Source organism: Euprymna scolopes, chromosome 20, assembly GCF_053919585.1.
Source record: "Euprymna scolopes isolate OS-2025 chromosome 20, ASM5391958v1, whole genome shotgun sequence".
NCBI lineage: Eukaryota > Metazoa > Mollusca > Cephalopoda > Sepiida > Sepiolidae > Euprymna > Euprymna scolopes.
The window spans coordinates 7,197,073-7,211,542 of NC_136501.1; the positions used below are offsets into that span (position 1 = coordinate 7,197,073).

The 14,470-nt window shown below is 35.7% G+C and overlaps 1 pseudogene; it reads left to right on the forward strand.

The window, feature by feature from the left end:
- The first annotated feature begins 13,874 nt into the window (after nt 1–13,874).
- Nucleotides 13,875–13,974, forward strand: LOC145241885 (U6 spliceosomal RNA; annotated as a pseudogene).
- The last annotated feature ends 496 nt before the right edge of the window (nt 13,975–14,470 follow it).

The following is a 14,470-nucleotide window of genomic DNA, read 5'->3' on the forward strand; positions in this document are numbered from 1 at the left end:
CCTGTGTGTCCTAATAATAGTTAAACAAACTATTTAGGCCTCTTATTTTAGGCCGATCATCATGTTATGAAGGGCTTAGATGTCGACACCGTCGTCATCGTCGCATCCCAAAAGCTACTGAACAGTTTGTCAAGCCCTGGGGGCCACGACGATCTGTGGCCTCGTGCTCCTTCTGCAGTTGACAAAAGGGGATGTTAATCGCTTATCAATGCACGATGTTTCGTGTCGTCGGGAAACCCACCTGATTAAATTATTGTCTTGCAGGTCGGGGCTTAGCGTTTTATTTGACCTCAGAGGGTGTAAAAAAACAAAATAACAAAAAAAAAAACAAAATTTAAAAAAAACAAAACGAACAGTTGTGTCTCTCTTGTATTTTCAATTCATATTTTAACACGGGATGTACCAAGTAGGATTGTGTTCAAGAAATGCTGACGGCACGGGCAAAAACAACCATTGTGGTAAGTTCTTTAGTGTTTTTATCCTTTTCTGCTTTTACGAAAGTTACATACGTAAGTGATTTGTTTGTTTTCCTGATCGCGCCTGTTAATTGCGGTTTGATGCTGGTTTTGTGCAGTTCTAGCTGGTTCACCCTCCCAGGCTTTACCTTCTGTCTTTGATAAGAGGTTAGTTTCAGGCGTCCCTACCAGGGAATGCCGACGGGGCTGCCGAGGCAATTTTTGCGGGTGATAGTACTTATCCCCGAAGTTCTGACTTTTCAATCCCCCTTTTCGACCATTGTGTCACATTGGTCACCGTTGGAGAGAAATACCTGCCATCAACATGCGAGCAAAAGATCTAGATAAGGACTTGTTGATGTGCATCTTTTTAAGATGACGCTAATGACGTCATTAAAATTACTCCTGCCCATACCAGTTCATTTTTGGGGACAACAAGCTGCACTTATAGTACGAATTAGCGCGAATAAATTCCAGATTTATTTAACGGAGAGGGGAGATATTTGCAATGCAATAATAACAATATAAAAAAAAATATTCAGTAAATTGTTGTATATGATTACGCAGTTTGAAAATAATTTAATTAAAGGAAAAATAAAATCAGTTTTATTTTTTAGCCCGAATTATTGCCGATTTCTGATATTTATCGTTTAATGTCTGATACTAGGTCCAGTTTTTTTAAATATCAAATTGAAACCCCGCACCAACACGGGATGATGATGATGATGATATTATTATTATTATTATTATTATTATTATTATTATTATTATTATTATAATAATAATAATAATAATAATAATAATAATAATAATAATAATAATAATAATAATATGAAGTACAAAATACTACTGCAGACGTAAAATGAAGACTAAGATATTCTTCCTCATAATACACGGAATAATCACGTTGACACACCGGTTCTTGTTAAATAACCAAAGTTAAGCAACGTTTAGCCTGGTCAGAACTAGATGGGTTACCAGCGCTGTATGAAAGAGCATGTCGACACTACCCTGCAATAATTGCAAAAACCTAACGTCGTCATCTCCTTTGATGGGGATGTACATGTGACTGGAAATCCCTTGTGAATTCGTATATTCCCTTCATCCTTCGGAGAAAGCCAGTTCAACCCGGCAAGGGTACGTACCGCTGGTGTCTTTTTAGTAAATTATTATTTTGTCAATTCTAACAACTGAAATGTTATTTCTAACATTATGAATTAAATAAAATTCGTATCATTCGGTAAAATTACTTTACGATACAAAAAGGTTTTCTTTATTTGTATTTTTGGGATTCTTCGGACTACTGTTTTCATCTTCAGTGCTATTCGCACAACGTTTCGGCCGATATAACCTCCAGTCTTTTTCAGGTGTATCTTATTGAACTCGGGAATCTATTTAATTAACGAGGGTAGCATGCACTCGTTCCGTTAGCCATGACTAGGTAGAAGTCCTAAGTAATTTGCAATTGAAGTTTTGAGTCATACGTATTAACCCAATCTCCAGGAATTACAACTGAATTTCACCAAGTACTTTGTCCATTACGCCACGAGTCCTTGTGAACCGTGCTAGTAAGAATTTACTTTTGTTTCTAGATGTAAATCACTAAATACATATATATATATATATATATATATATATATATATATATATATATATATATATATATATACTAGCATGGGTGCCCGGCGTTACACGGGTGTTTGGAGGTGTGTGTTCAGCAAAAAAAAAAAAGTGGTTTTGTAGGAAGGCAGGTTCAAACCCATACCGCAAAGGAGGAAAAGAATGGGGAAAATACGTGACGTCTTTGCTGTTATGACCACCGCCAAACCAGAAGTGACATAGGTTTAAATTAAGGCTAGGCAATCGAAAAGAGGGGATGACTTTCGAAAATATCGGTAAACAAAGCGACCCCTCCCTGTAGAAAAGTGCCCAGTTGAGAGTGAAGAAATTTATGTTTTTAGCCAATTTTTCCGTATTTGTCGTCTGAAGGGTCGAACTTGAAAACGATACTGATCTTGTGAAAAAGTTTTAGGCAGACATGCAAACATACATGCATACATTTATATATTGGTAGCTAAAATTTTCGACCTAAAACGATTAAAAAACTTGACCTATCTCTGAAAACCCTTTATGTAAAATTTCAAATGTTTAGACCAGAAATTGTCTGAGTAATTTGGTAGAAACCGCAGAGATAATTTTTTTTTAACATTGATCCCTATTATGAACTCCCTCAACATTTATTGTTTTGGGCTCAAATCAAGTTAATAAGTTAAATCCATATCCAAGGAACCTATATCTAAAATTTCAAGTGTTTAGACCCAAAATTATCGGAGGAGTTTGGTAGAGTTCTCAAAGGTAAAATAGTTGAACTTTGACCCCTTAACAGCCAAATTTCTGGCCGAAAACGGATTACAAACATTTTCCCAAATCTCCATACTCTGAATATCAAATTTCGAGTCTGTAGACTAAAAATTGACAGATTGTGTAGGGAAATGTAGACACACACACACACACACACACACACACTTTCACTTATATACAGGGTTGCGGAGTCGGATGGTGAAAGTCCGACTCCGACTCTGACTCCTTGAATTCCTAAAATGCCAACTCCGACTCTCCTTTGATATCTTAGACTTCGACTTTGACTCCGACTCCGACTCCCGACTCCTTGACGCCTATGTGGAAATCTATTCTGCAGATCCTTATTCCAACCTCCCACACCTATTCAGCATTTTATAATCACTTTTCATGTATATCATTTTTGATGTTTAACATTCACTTGTATGATAAATATACTCACATATACACGTGACCAGCTTTATTTATTTAATGTTAACTCCTAACAAGGCATATCACCACTTGGACGAAAAAGGATACTTTTTGGGACCATGTCTCGGAAAGATTAGCAAGATGTCGGTTTATGTTACATTTAAACTTCTGCATATCAGTATGACCAGGAAAGCAGGTAGCAGGAAAGGAATTCCAAAGTCCAGCTGTTCAAGGGAAGAAACTATTAGAATAGAAAGCTTTTTGGCATCTAGAGACCTCAACAGTGAAAGGGTGAGATCTTATGGCTGAACGGGTTTGTCGGAGATATGTATGGGGTACAAGTGTAACGAGTTCATCAGAATACATTGCATTAAAACATGCACAGAGATGCAACATTGTGACGCTGGGACAAGAGGTGGAGCTTAGTTGATAAAGTGGGACAGATTAGATTGATAACTCTTTTTTGGAACCTATCCAAGATGGAAAGGCTAGTGGTAGATACACCAGCCCAGATGTGGCAACAACACTCCATGCATGAGCGAATGGTGGCCTTGTGGAGGTACAGGATACCCTCAGGTGTGAGTAGTCTTTTAGCTCGATAGAGGGAACCCACCATCTTTGCAGCAGTCTTTGCAATGTTCTCTATGTATTTGTTCCAGTTCATATTGCCCACAAAGTAAAATATGGTAAAATAGTCCCAGAAAAGGAGTTTAAAGGTAGAATTCTCAGGTAGGGTGTTTTTTTTTTCATCGATATAAGCGGTTCGAGAGGTGTCTTGTAATTGTTAAAGGAGAGCAGCTTAGTTTTCCTAGCATTAAATATTACCATCCATTTGCGTCCCAATTCACTTATGGTCTAGAGCAGCGGTTCTCAACCTTTTTTGACCCATGGACCCCTTTTCCCTTCTTTTTTTTCTTGGTGGACCCCCTTATAATTTTTGGTCATAAAACATTGTTCTATTTCTCAATATAATTTTTTGAGCTTTTAATAAACAAATAAATATTATATAATTAAACTTTATTTTTAAATGAAAACTAATTTAATGCAAATAAAGTATTTTACAACAATTATAATAATGAAAACTTGATTAACGCTAACTGTTTTTTGTGTTTTTGTTTTTGTAAATTCACGTAATGGAATGAATGTGTGTGTGTGTGTGTGCGTGGTTTTGGTACTTATGCAGGATACGGGCCGTGCTATTTTGTAGATAGGATTTTTAAGTTATACTCAATTTTTACGGTATGTTTTGTTCCATTAAATTGTTAGGTGAATGTACATACATCTCAACCTTTTCCCGGCTATCGCCCCCAAAAGCTATTTTTGACTTAAGTTAATTCATAATTGCCTCCAAGAATAAATAATAACAAATATTGTAATTATGACTAACCAACACTAGAAACATTTTGTACATGCAAATGGAAAACAAATTAATTAAAAATAATTTTATTGCAAATTTACAAGAAATGTAGAGAGTCTAACAAGTGTGAGCCCTGAGATTCGTGATGTTTCGCTAAAAATTCAATGTCAGGTTTAATATTACTCAAGCAGATAAAATTGATTGAAAATCGCCCCCCAAAATTTGATTTTCGCCCACTAGGGGGCGATTCGCCCCCGGTTGAGAACCGCTGGTCTAGAGGTCATTTTCTAATGATTTTTCCATTGTCTTAGATTTATTTACATCTTTTCTTCCCTAATGCATGTTATAGAGCATTGTAACATCAGCAAATATACCCATCTCGGACACAATATTATCAGGGAGGTCATTTTTGAATATCAGGAATAATAATGGTCCAAGGATCGACCCCTGAGACATTCCTGCATTAATGTTATGCTGCTTGGATGTATGTCCATCAATGACAACCTGTGTGCTTTTATTGTCTAAGATGGATTTAATTATATTTAGTATACGTCCAGTTATAATGTATGATTTAGTTTTCATTAGCAGCCCTTTATGCCAGACTTTTTCAAGAACTTGGATATATCATGTATTGCAGACATGAGAAGGGGTGATTTTTACATCATCTAATGTGGCTTTAGTCCTCGTAGGGAAATTTGGGAGGGAGTTGTTTGTTGGGTCTCAGGTGGAGTTAGAGGCAATCGCCAGGACAGCAGTTCCGCCTTTTCTGTTACCGTGCATGCAACCTTCTGGTTGTTGCTCAGTGAAGGAATTACTGATTCACTACACTAGTATAGATTTTTCCGAAATGGCGAGTCTCTATCTTTTGCGATTCTATGCATTCCCTGATTATTTCAGCATGCTTTCTTTTGGCTGTTGCTATTTCTCTCTTACAATGATTTCTAGCATCTACGAATTTTGCCTATTTGTATTTGACTTATGACGTACAAACTGGCGGAATGCATGCTGTCTTTGTGCCATTGCAGCTGCACAATCTGTAGTGAACCATGGGGGTGAGTGGGGCTTGCTATAATACTTCCGTGTGGGAACATGTGCTTCGATTCCCGCTTTGCACCATTCAGTTGTTTCAGTGGCACTCTGTTCAGCAGGAAGAGAGAAGATATCGGTCCATGGGGCATCTCGGATGTGTTCTCTAATGGTTTCTCAGTAAGCCCTGTTGTAGTACTTTTTGGTTTTGAGCAATGATTCCTCACTTTGAGGTTGGGATTTAAATGTGATGTCAACTGATACCACGAGGTGGTCTGCGTTTCAAAATGGACTATGGGAATCAGTCACACAATCCTCAGGTGCTGTGGTGAGGAATAGGTTTAGAAGTAAAACCTGCTGAGGTTCACGATCTGGTAGGCCAGCTAGAAACATTACTATCTATGTGAGGGAATGGGCTATATGGAGCGTCCAGCTGCATCTGTGTAACCTGAGAAACCAAGCCAATTTTTACAGTGGACATTAAAGTCACCAAACCCATGTATTTAGGCATTACTATCTAAGGAGAGTGCTGCATCTATACTATCAAAGACATGATCGATTAGGGTACAGTCCTAACTTGATGAAAAAACAGCAAAGAAAATATAAGTAACTAACGCAGTGATGAAATGTTAGTCGAAAGCACATAAAGCCTGGTCATCAGATTCAAGATTTTTCTCTCTAGTTTAAGGGAGGGTGCTACGAATATAGACTCTAAGTGCGTGCATACATCTATCCGAGTCCTTACGGTAAAGAAGGAGGTATCCTGTAATGTTAATGTAGTTGGAGGGGATTGAAGAGTGTAAGTTTATTTCACATAATGCTAAGATATCCGGGGAGTTTACTAAAAGGTAAGAGACTATATCATCTAGATTACTTCTAAGCCCACGGATATTTGTGAAAGCGAACCTCAAGAGTGGTGTCGAATTGTTTTGCTTTTTTCTTACATGGTGGTCACCACTTATCAAGGCCCGGAAGCTACTCGGGGATAAGGGTTATTGCGTGTACAATAATCAATGGGATAGTATCATAGTAATCGTTAGTATTTGAGATTTGATAAGGTGTCTTACTTAAGGGGGCGGTTCATCAGGAATTTGTTTATGTTGGACTTGAAGACATCCAAGTTGTAGTCAGGTAGGAAACAGACAAATGGAAGAAAGTTCCACAGGCGTGCACTTCTAAGAAAGAAGCTTTGTTCATGGAATCTACGTTTTGATTTAGGCACAGATAAAGAGTGGGGAAAATTATTGACAGTGGTTTCAGCTAGACGGGTGTTTATCGTGAAAGATTGGTAAGGGGGGACCAGAGATTGGAGCTCAGACGAGCACTTGCCATGCAAGTAACGATAAAACAAAGATAGGCTCACAACGTCTCTTCTGTGGGAGAGAGGTTGCAGGGAACAGAAAAGGGAATTCCCCACTAAGCCACGAAGTCTATTTTGTACTCTGTCAAAGCAGGATAGGCTGTTTTTAGCAGCTCCTGCCCATATATGGCAGCAGTATTCCATCCTTGGACGTACTTGGCTTTTATATAGATAGAGAATTGCATCAGCAGTAAGATATCTTCTGGAGTGGTAGAAGGATCTCACGATTTTTCCAGCAACCTTGACAACAGACTTGATGTACGTGTTCCATTTCAAATCAGGAGTAAAGGTTAAACCCAGAAGTTTATAAAAACATGGAGACTCCTCAAGACGAGAGCCATCCATTTCAATTGGTGCCAGATGACATCACGCTCTATAGCCGGCACGTGGAGAAAACTAATGAGCACACATCTAAGGCAATGGTGGAAACCCTAGAGGAAGGCCTTCACGCTGTAGTGAAATGGGGTCAGAAATGGATGGTAACGTTCAAAGCTGCCAAGACAAAGCTCGTTTCCTTTAATAATTACATGAAACCTTATCAACCACCAATAGCTTTGGCTAAAGATACATTACCTGAAAGTACTTCGTTCAAACTACTCAGCCTAACGTCCACAGGGAACATGAGTTGGAACAAATACATTGAGATCATTGTCAAGGCTGCTGCGAAGAAAATGGGCTCTCTCTACCGTGCTTGAAAGTTACTTACGCCCGAAAGTATCCTGTACCTCTACAAAGCCACCATTCGCCCACGTATCGAGTACTGCTGCACATTTCGGCTGGTGCATCTGCTACTAGTCTCTCGCTCCTGGATAGTGTTCTAAAGAGAGTCGTCAACCTGATAGGCCCTGAACTGTTATCTAAGCTTCAGCCCTGTCGACGAAAATGTTGCATCCCTCTTCTTGTTTTACAAGTATTTTTAATGGTGACGAACTACAAGCTCTTGTACCTCCTCGATGAAAATACCCCCGACAAACCTGACAAGCAGCGAAGTCCCACCCCTACACAGTTGAGATCCCTAGATGTAAGAAAGCCTTTTACTCTAATAGCTTATTCCCCAGAACTGCTAGACTTTGGAATTCTCTTCCGGTTTCCTGCTTCCCTAACTGTACTGACATGCAGAAGTTCAAGTGTAATATAAACAGACATCTTGCTGCTCAACTCCCTACATAGTACCCCTGAAACTTAGATCCCTGATAGCAGCCTCCTAAATCAAAGTGGCAATGTGCCTTGTTTGGTTAGAAAATGTAATTTAAAATAAATGGTAAAACCAAACAGGAAAACCATGTAAAAAAAAATAAATTCATTGGGCTTCGTATTTACAATGCCTCCCTACGTGACAGAGTTAGACACCAGGGTCGTTTTTTAACGTGGAGAAAAAGAACAAAAATAAAAATTGTCTCAGTCGTGAAGGATTTCTCCTCCACTGACAGAGAACAAGAAATTGTTGAACTTTGACCCCTTAACAGCCAAATTTCTGGCCGAAAACCAATCACATAGATTTTCCCAAATCTCAGTACCCCGTATATCAAATTTCGAGTCTGTAGACTAAAAATTGACAGAGCTATTGCGTAGGGAAATGTACACAGACAGACGCACAGACACGTTCACTTTTATATATATACTCGCATTTCAGCCCGGCATTGCCCGGGTTTTTGGATGTGTATGTTGAACAAAAAAAAAATAAAGTGGTAGTAGGAAGGCAGGCTCAAACCCGTACCGCAAAGGAGGAAAAGAACGGGGTAAAACCTAACGTTTATGCTGTTACGACAACTGCTAAACTGGAAGCGACATTTTTCAAAATTAAGGTTAGACAATCTAAAGGAGATGATAACTTTCAAAAATATCGGCGAAAAAAGTGACCTCGCCCCCGTCTGTAGAAAAGTGCCTAGTTAAGGGGAAGATATTAATGTTTTTAGCCAATTTTTCGATATTTGTCGTATGAAAGGTCGAACTTTAAAACGATACTGATCTTGGTAAAATCCGTCGCCTCTATTGAAAGTTTAAGGCAGACATGCAAACAGACATACATACATACATTTATATATTGGTAACTAAAAATGTTCAACCCAAACTGATGAAAAAGCTTGCCCTATCTCTGAATACCTTTTATGTAAAATTTCAAATATTTAGACCAGAAATTGTCTGAGTAATTTGGAAGAGACCGCAGAGGTCAATTTTTTAAAAACTTTGATCCCTATTATGACCCCTTAAAATTTATTGTTTTGGGCTCAAATCAAGTTATTAAGTTAGATCCATGTCCAAGGAACCTATATCTAAAATTTCAAGTGCATAGGCCCAAAATTGTCAGAGGAGTTTGGTAGAGTTCTCAAAGGTCAAATCGTTGAAGTTTGACCCCTTAATCGCCAAATCCCTGGCCAAAAACCGATCACATCGATTTTCCCAAATCTCAGTACCCTGTATATCAAATTTCGAGTCTGTAGACTAAAAATTGACAGAGTAATAGCATAGGGAAATGTACACAGACACACACACACACACACACGTCCACTTATATATATATATATATATATTACTAACTAGCTCTACCTACGTATTGAGCACTTTTGAAGTAAATACTTAAAGTTTACGCATAAATCTATACTTTCGTATATTAATTTTATGTGAGTAAATGAAGTAGTTATATATATATATATATATATATATAGATAGATAGATAGATAGATAGATAGATAGATATAGATATACACACACACACCTACTTTATTACTGTTTATCTACAACTTATCTATTTTGTATAATTAGAAGTCCGAAGAATCCAAATAATCAATCCTCACCTTAAAAAATTCAGAAACATTTTTTAATTTTGAACTTTTGATAATGGATGAGAGAAAAGGTGCTTAATGTAATGTAAATACATTTTCCTTGTGCATCGGTTTGAATAGGTTGTGTTTTGTTGTTTATTTAAAGATATTACTGTGTCGTAATAGCATATTATAATACATTAGTTAATGCGCACTAATAAGGAAACGGCAAAAGCCAATACTGATCTAATAATCCATAATTATAAGCAACAAAATCCCACCCCTTCACCGTAAAATCCATAGATGCCGGAAAGCCTGCTATTCTAATAGTTTCTTTCGTCAAACTGCTGAACTTTGGAATTCCCTTGCTATTTTCTGCTCCTTTGACTGTACTAAGTGTAATGTAATGTAAACAGAGACCTCGCTGCTCAACTCTCCCACATAAATCTCCAAATAATAGCCCTTTTCGATCCATGTGACAATATGCCTTGTTTGGTGTAAAAATGAGTATATATATATATATATATATATATATATATATATATATATATATATATATATATATATGTAATGGGTCACCGACTAAGTTACAAAATACTGTTGTCGTAAATATTTTTATACTTATCCAGAATTCTTCCTACAGTAAGAAAAAAAAAAAACTACTAAAGAAAAATCTGTATGATGTACAAACTCGTGATGAAAAATATCATATTCCAAAAATCACGTAAATTGATCAAGTAGCTTTATTTTTAAATAAGAAAATTAAATTTTGTAGCTAAGCGAACAGAAACGATATCACAACGCCATCTCAAAAAACAATCTTAAAGCAAGGGAGAGAACTCCAAATATTTCAAACTTGTCAGTTTTTAGAAAGCCATTCTTAAAACGAGGACTCTGAAAAACTTAAATTTGCTTAAAATTGACTTTCTTTATTAAAAAATATAACTACTTGATAAATTTACCTGATTGTTGGAATACAATATTTTCTTTCTGTCACGGGTATGTACATCATAGAGTTTTTCTTTATTTTGTTTGTTGTTGTTTTTTTTTTGTTGGCTCCTTAACAAGCTCCATGTTTTTTTTTTTTTTATCTGCAATATGCACATTCATAAATTTTATTATGTAGAGTAAAGGCCCCGCCATCACTTTTTGAATTGGACCCCATAATTTCTAGGACCAGAGCTGCCCGCCATCACTGGAAATTTGTGTGGAGCATAATGCACGTGTGTTTAGAAGAACCAAATCGATTCATAGATTCATAATTCTAAGTGTGTCTTTGTTTTGTGCCTCCACTGACCTCTGTGTCAGCAAATTTTGTAGAGGGAAAAGCAATACAAAAAAACAGAAAAAACAACATTAGTGATTTTTCAGAATAGCCAACAAAATAAAAAAGGGATAAAAAATAAATATACAACAAATAAATGTTACCAAATGCAAGATAAGTTACTCGTCTCTCTACCTGGATAAATTTTTTTTGCCTGTTTTAACTTATTTTAAAGTGTTTTTCTTATTTAATTAAAAATAAAGATAGCATAACGCCTATCTAGTTAGAACGAAAACAAAATCGTGGTCAAATTCGAACCTTAGTCGAACCCTGATAATCGCTCAAAAATCGAAAATTAAACAAAATACTGGTAGAACATTATATCTTCACACGATTGGTGATATTTATTAGGTGGGTTTTTACCAATATTGTGTTTAATTTTCGATTTTTGAACGATTATCGAAACAACCCAGATGGTCGTGTAATGCCAGCGATTTTTTTTTTATTTTGAAACTAAATAAACGCCTTAAAATAAGTTAAAACACACACACAAAAAAAGCTTATCTAGGTAAATAGAAGTGCAACTTATCTTTTCTTTGGTAATATTTGTTATATTTTTGTTTTGTTTTTTGTCATTTTTTTCAGTTTGTTGTCTTTAACTGCAAAATATTCGAAAATTTTTAGTTTTGTTCCCATTTAGAGTGCATATTTTTTTAGGGGGGGGGGGCTGAATTTTCCCCAAATTACAAACTGTCCTCGTTGGGAGGTAAATAGATATAGGTATATATTTTCTCCATTAAGATGTGAATGCTGACAGAAAATCTGGTTTGGAGTCCCGATAGGCAGATGATGAAGCAGTGCAACACTTTTCCATCAACTTCTCCACCTGTGCTGGCTCCAACCGTAATGGCTTGCCATTTCGTCGGGCTTTGTTGGCGATGTCGAGAGTGGGGGGGGGGCTCTGGTAACTGGGCAAACCTAGGTCCCCTTACAACCTGCCCTGGCCTGCATCTGGTGAGTTAACTCCAGCTTCGACTTTATAGCTGCAACAGACACTGCGGTGCACCAGACTAGACGCAGAATGGCATTGTTTCATAAGACAGAAGGTTGGCATCATATAAGTTGTATATAAGTTGGCCAAATATTTTCACACACGTTTTATGCCAGGTGAAATTTGTTTGTTTTAATTTATCCCCGAGTGTGGCCACTTTAGGGCATTTTTGCAGTATAGACAACAAAATCGAAAAAGAAGAAATAAATATATGCAAAATAAATGTTACCAAAGGCAAGATAAGTTATTCATGAACCTGCCAAGATAAAGTTGTTTGTGTTTTAACTTATTTTAAAGCGCTTATTTATTTTGAAATACAAATAGTGCTGAGTCTCATGTTAGAAAAAGAAAAAAGATCGTTGGCATAAAAATGGTATCGGGGGGGGGTCTATAATTGCCCCAAATTAAAACATTAAACAAAATACTAGTATAAATTCACACACAATAAATGTGCTTGCCTTTGGTAACATTTATTTGTTATATATTTGTCATTGTTTTATTTTTTGTTCTTCTTGTATTGCTTTTACGGTTTGTTAACTATACTGCAGAATGTCCACTTTCTTTGCATCTGGAAAATAAAGGATTTGTTTGATGCCATATCCTTGGGCAAAATCAATGTCTGGCATTAAAATGGATGACTCAGCAAAAACACAGTTGTGGTTGGAATTTCATTATTAAAAAATGTCTAATCAAATCTTTCATTTTTTTCAATGGTTTTAATTATATATGAGGACACACTCATGTCATGGTTGATGAGCGATTAATTTTGATTAATACGTTTTGTATCATGAGTTTTAGATTTTTTATGATAACATTCTCAATAATAATAATAATAATAATAACAATAATAATAATAATAACAATAATAATAACTACAATAATAATAATAATGATAATAATAACAATAATAATAATAATAATAATAATAATAACAATAACAATAACAATAATAATAACAATAATAATAATAATAACAATAATAACAATAATAATAACAATAATAATAATAATAGTAATAATAACAATAATAATAATAATAACAATAACAATAATAATAATAATAACAATAATAATAATAATAATAACAATAATAATAATAACAATAACAATAATAATAGTAATAACAATAATAATAATAATGATAATAACAATAATAATAATAACAACAATAATAATAACAATAATAATAATAGCAATAATAATAATAATAATAATAATAACAATAACAATAATAATAATAACAATAACAACAATAATAATGATAACAATAATAATAATAATAATAACAATAATAATAATAACAATAACAACAATAATAATAATAATAATAATAATGGTAATCGTTGTAGCAGTGCATATACTATAATGTAAACTATACAAAGATTGTTTTTTTTTAAATATCAATCATTTCAGGTTATTTAATGCCGAATCCAGTTATTTTAGAAATAGTATTCAAATTTTATCTATTATTTTGTAGAAGATTTTTATTCTTCAAGCTCTTTGTATCTTCAATCGCCAGTTTGTAGTGTTTGGTTTGGTTGTTTTATAGTGGAGTTTATCGTTTTTGTTCCCTGCCATGCAGAACATGAATGAGTTTTGTAATGGAAGAGGGGAAAAGGTTACAGTATTAATGTGTGGTACATTTTAAGTTTGGAAACCCGTAGGGAAGTGGCGGAGATAGAAAGAGAAAAGGGAAAAATGGGAAAAAAAGAAAAAGGGGGTTGTTGTTTCTGTTTTTGTTTTTGCAGAACATAATTAAGTTTTGCAAAAGGAAGTGGAAAAACAAAAAGCATCAATGTTAGGTGCATTTCGTTTCAGGAAGCCAAAATCTTCAGACCGCCTGATCTGGTAGCAGCTTATGATACAAAGAAAATTAACATAACCTCTGCACGAGGATAACACGCAAATTCGTGAAGCATTCCATATTATAAAACTGCAACAAAACTAAAATGAAAAGATAGAGGAATACCACATGGAAACCAAGAAAACTGAAACTGCAAAATTGTAAGTCTGCATCGACTGGCACCATACTAAATAGTCAAAGGGTGAAGGAGGACAGGAAGACTGAAGAGAGAGCACTAACCAGACCTCTGCTGGATGAGTGCGAAGAGGACTGGGACCGTGGGAGGCTTACTGTTACTGCCACCCAAATTCCAGTGAATATCAATGATCATTGGCAGTGAGAAATCAAAGACAAGCGGCTGTTGCGATGATGCAAATTCATTTACACAAATTACCGACAGAGATGAAGAATACTGGCAGTCTGGGGAGATTTGTTGTCATTCGGATTCCAAGGAATATCACTGGTGGTTGTCAGCGAGCAATCTCGGATGATGATCTGTATAAGACCATCTAGTAAATAAATGACAGCAGCTCAAATTGGTTGTCGTTTGGTACTTTTAGGAATTAATCCCTTTATCCTATTT